General features: G+C 41.2%; 1 pseudogene; it reads left to right on the top strand.

Moving 5' to 3' along the window:
• The first annotated feature begins 1832 nt into the window (after positions 1–1832).
• On the top strand, positions 1833–3560 carry LOC108373681 (uncharacterized; annotated as a pseudogene).
• The last annotated feature ends 1844 nt before the right edge of the window (positions 3561–5404 follow it).

Below are 5404 nucleotides of genomic sequence, written 5' to 3'. Positions count from 1 at the left end.
AATACCAATGCGTCAATAAAGTAACCCCGTTTGATGTATGGTTGTAGAATTTGGCGGATGCAGAACTTTACTTAAATTGTTAAGAAATATATCGTCGATGTTTTTGCAAAACCGCCCATCGACCGGTTGCAAAACCGCCTAAATCGCCGTTGTGGCAAAATGAATAAAAATCGGTAAATCGTTATTAAAACAACAGATTTGTAAAATAATAGCTAGAGAAAATACCGCCTATCATTGCAATGCCTTCAAACAATAAATGGTTTATTAGCTCTCCTGTAAAATTTTAGTGCCGTAAGATAGGCGGTTTTGCAACTGGGCGATGGGCGGTTTTGCAAAAACATCGACTATATGTAGAATAAAATTTATATAAAGTAGAAAAGGTTTAGATCCTGTTGCTCTTTAAAAAATGAAGTGTTAGAAATGTTCTACTTTATAGAAAAAAAATTACCTAAATATGTAATCCTTGCATTGCCTCGCGTTCTTATTTTGCATGAATAGAAAACATTTAAGTCAAACAATTAATGTCAGAAACGAAAATAAAAAATTCAATCTAATACGGAAAATTTGCTTTTGCCCCGATTTTTGCAGCGATTAAGTCCTGAATCGAGTTTTGGAGCTCCGAACACTGTTCTCTGCATTTGTACTGTTTTATAAACCTCAAACCGCAGTGTGGACAGCAATAGTTAGTGATGTGGTTAAGTTCGATTTGAGATGGTTAACTTTTTGGTGGGGACTTGGTATTAAGAAAGTTCATAATTTCGGAAATTGTCCATTGATTTTTATAAGTAGCACCTGGTTCTACTCGGAATTGCACATTCTTTTCGAAGTAATGATCTTTCAGACTATTTTGTTTTGAAATTTTGTACAAAATGTTGTAGAAGTGGGAAAAGTAATAAAAATTTGTGTTGACTTCAGACTTATTTCAAAAACTTTCAACACATTTAAAATGTGCTCACAAAACTTATTTATTCTTTAAAAAGTACAAACATTTTACCTCCTAAAGACTATTAAACTTAAAATTGGGTAAAAATTAACAGCTGAAAATTTTTTAGTGCGGGAAGTCATGTAAAAATGTTTGTTTTTTTGTTAAAAAGTCGAGAATTTGAGGGTGTTAAAAAATTGTAAATGTAAAGTTTCGTGAATTACTTGATCAGCCCTGCGACGTATACTAGGTCACTTAAGAAGTTCACGATCAGTGTAACACCTTGTGATTAAACATAAGTGGCAAACAATATCACTTCTAAATGAGGGTGCTATAGATTTGGCCAATACTGTATAATTTGCTTCAAATTAAATTTTTAACGGATTTTACAACATTTACGTGATAAATAAAATAGATCTCCGAATGAACGAAAGGAATTTTACTGTACCGGATTTTTTAGGAAAGGTGGTCACCTTAGACATACGCATTGCCCAGAAGCATGTCCACTTAGGGACATTTCAGCAAATTCTATAGCAACAACATTTGTTCAAAATTACGTTCCTCGTTTTGGCATTCCTCTTTATATAACAGTAGATCAAGGATCACAATTTACATCAAAATTGTTTACAGAATTAACTAAATTGTTAGGATAACACAAAATTCATACGTCTCCATATCATCCCCAACCAAACGGGATGATTGACAGGCAATAGCTGTCCGGTCAGGCGATGTCGAGCTCGAAATATTCAACGTTTATATACCCCCTGTCACCTGCTGCCCGGCAGGATATCCCCCTGACATAGGTGCGCTATTCAGAGGTGAAAACCGAATGGTAGTAGGTGACTTCAACGCGCACCACGATCTCTGGCACTCAAGCCTGGCCAATGATCGTAGGGGAAACCTTTTGGCTGAGCAGATAGACGATTCGACATTCTGCACCATGAACGACGACGCCCCCACCAGGATTATGGGTAGCTGCAGCAGCTCGCCAGACCTCACAATTGCTAGCGCTGGTTTGATCAATAGCATTTCATGGCGACCTATGCTAACACTAGCATCAGACCATCTACCCATAATCATCTCGATCAATAAGCCCACCGACTTTGCTCCCGCGGACCACCGAAGCTACTCCAACTTCAACAAAGCTGTTTGGGAAGGCTTCGCGGAAGTCACCGAGAGCAGCTTCGCCGCCCTTCCCACACCCACAAACATACATACTGGCGAACGCCAGTTCCGCAGGGTAGTCACTGCCGCAGCGGCTCGTTTCATCCCGTCTGGACGTATCGCGGAAGTCCGCCCAAATTTCCCGGCCGAAGCAGCTGTACTAGCAAATGAGCGTGACCACCTACGCCAGGTCGACCCCGGGGACCCTCGTCTGAGGGACCTTAATTTGGAGATTCGGCAACTGGTAAATCAGCATAAGCGGAAAAAGTGGGAGGAGCACTTTTAGGCCTGTAACTTCACATCTGGTGTGAGTAAGCTCTGGTCAACCGTGAGGTCCCTGTCCAACCCAACGAAGCGTGATGACAGAGTGGAAATCTCTTTCGAAGGTCGCGCTTCGTCGGACCCGAAGAAATGCGCAGCCTACTTTAGTAGGCAATTCACACTGCACCCTCCGGTAGACAGGGCCAAACGTCGAGTGGCCAGGAGGCTGCACAAGCTGCCAAAAAACAGTGCACCACTTGTTTTCACCAGCTGTGAAGTGGAGGGGGCCATCGGTAAGGCGAAAGCCTCCAAAGCCATTGGACCCGACGGAATCTGTATGCTGATGCTAAAACATTTAGGGCCTAAGGGAGTAGCTTACCTAACGGAGGTCCTCAACCTGTCCATGGCCACTCTCATCATTCCTGATGTGTGGAAATCAGGGAGAGCGGTCCCACTGCTGAAACCGGGGAAGCTCGCCAATAAAGGAGACTCTTATCGCCCGATAACGCTCCTTTCCCCGGTCGCGAAGACACTTGAGGCCCTACTACTCCCATACTTCACCTGCCACCTGACCCCAGCGAAGCACCAGCACGGATTCCGTAAAGTGCACAGCACAACAACAGCACTTAACGCCATAAACACCCAAATAACTTGTGGCCTAAATCGAAACCGCCCCTGTGAGAGAACGGTCCTAGTAGCGCGGGACTTGTCAAAGGCGTTTGACACCGTCTGCCATTCCACGCTACTAGAAGACATCGAGGCCTCCTCACTCCCACGGGGACTGAAGCGATGGTCGGCGAACTATATGAGTGGTTGACAGTCGTCAGTAATCTTCCGAGATCAAGCCTCGAAACCAAGAAGGATTAAACAAGGGGTTCCACAAGGTGGTGTTCTCTCCCCCTTACTATTTAACTTCTACATCTCATACGCTGACGATGGCTCGATTTTGGCGTCCGGGAATGGAATTGATGACCTCTGCTCAAAAGTGAACGACTATCTCTCCAGCCTTTCTCGCTTCTTCACTGCAAGGAGCCTAAAACTCTCCCCAACGAAATCAACGGCGACCCTCTTCACCACCTGGACGAAGGAGGTCAGGCTTGAGTTAGGCATACACGTCGATGGCACACCAAACTGTAAACAACCTAAAAATTTTAGGGGTCACCTTCGATAGCCTGCTCTCCTACTCCACGCACACAACCGCAGTTGTCAATAAAGTGCAGAGCCGCAACAAGGTCCTCAAGTCGCTCGCCGGCAGTACTTGGGGCAAAGACAAAGAAACGTTGCTGGCAACATACAAGGCAATTGGCCGGCCGGTTCTAAACTATGCTGCGCCAGTTTGGACGATGCTACAGACTTGTCAGAACGCCGCATGAAAAATGTTGTATGTAGTAAATCTTACCCTGGCATTCAGTAAGCGGTCTCTAGTCACTAATAGTGACTTTTGGTGGTGAACTTGGATTTTGAGACTATTTGGTATTCAGTACGCTGTCTCACGTCTCTAGTCTCAAAAATAAGTCACTAATTTGTCAACTGGCTAAGAGCCGGTCACAAAAATAGAAGTATGGAGGAAAAGCTTATTTTTTTCCATTTTATTAAAAAAAAACCCGAAAATGAAGCAAGGAAATTTGTTCAACAATAATTTCATTAGGAAATAAACCAAAATGCTTTAATATCATACAAATGTATTGAAAAAAAATTTTTTTTTTGTTTTTAAAACTTTGAAATCTAAAGATTGTTAGAAAAAAATAAAACTAGTAAAAAAATACTAAATAAAAAAAAAATAAAAAATCCTCTACGGCCGAGGAGGACTTGACCTTCGGACCTTCGGCTGCCAGCCTAATGCTTTGACCACTCGGCCATTGCGACTCTTTGAGCGGCGCGGGCAAAAGGCATACATAAACACTATCAGTTGATTGTCTGTGTTTGCTTTCACCACACATTTTTGGTGAACTTTTTGTGACTCTCTATTTCTGAATACCCAAATCGTCTCAAGTCAAGATAAACTTTTGTTTGCCAAATTAAATGGCGGCTGCTTAGTTTGCTCGGAGGTGGTTATGTCGAGTTTGGCACAGGGTTGCACGTTCATTATGGTTTTCATGGCTTTTGCTAACAACAAATGAGAATTTCAGATGTACATAACGCACACAATTAAAAATTTTTGTATATGATAACACCGAATTTGCTGCAGTTTGACCAAACAAAATTAGTTTGCTGTGAGAGTCGCCAAACTCGCTCTCTCCGAGTTTGCTGCAACAACAATTGCACACAGTTTGCCAAATAAAATTTATGGGNGGGGGAGTTCTCCTGATTGCAAATATATATACTTTTAGCCGCAGGAGGCTTATAGTTTTTAAGTTATTTGTTGTTAAAGTTTGTAAATTGAACTAACCTCTCGGCGCTATTTCACACAATAAACACTATATTTATGTAGACACTTTGGCAAAACAGTTGCATTAAAACCCCGAACAATGAAATGTAAACATACTTTTTACATTTATGATGTATTTTTAGTAAATTAAGTAAGTTTTAATAATTATCACGCACTTATATATGTATACGCACATTGTGAATACAGAACCGTTGATTCAACCATGGTTTCACACTGACATTAGAAGAGTGCAGCCACATCTAAGAAAATAACAATAAAAGAGAATAGTTTTTATCGTACCCATTTTCCTGCTCAGCGTTGAATTAGTAGAAAAGGAGGGTAAATACCCCCAATATACAGGGTGTCCCAGAAGTCCCAAACTTTAGGGCAAGGTAGGTGGGGGGGTGAGCTCCCTGATAAACAAAAAATTTTCAGGTAAAAGTGTACCCGTTTTTGAAATATTTACATTTTTTCCAATTAAAAAAAAATCGTGCCTTTTCATGTGTTTTCTTTAACTGCAACTACAAACCGGGCAATACTTAGTAAATTTTTTATGTAAAATACTTCCAGATAGTTGCCTCTCCATACTCAAATGCAATGTAGTTAAAATATATTAAGGAACCATCATAAAATTAGGACTATTTCTGGATTTTTAACTTTTTGATATTTTCTTCCCCAACTTTGACTAT

Source organism: Rhagoletis zephyria, unplaced genomic scaffold, assembly GCF_001687245.7.
Source record: "Rhagoletis zephyria isolate East Lansing unplaced genomic scaffold, Rhagoletis_zephyria_1.1 Rzeph_scaffold_00005, whole genome shotgun sequence".
In the NCBI taxonomy this organism is placed as follows: domain Eukaryota; kingdom Metazoa; phylum Arthropoda; class Insecta; order Diptera; family Tephritidae; genus Rhagoletis; species Rhagoletis zephyria.
Note: the sequence above shows the minus strand (reverse complement) of the source record. Positions and strands in the feature narration are given on the sequence as shown.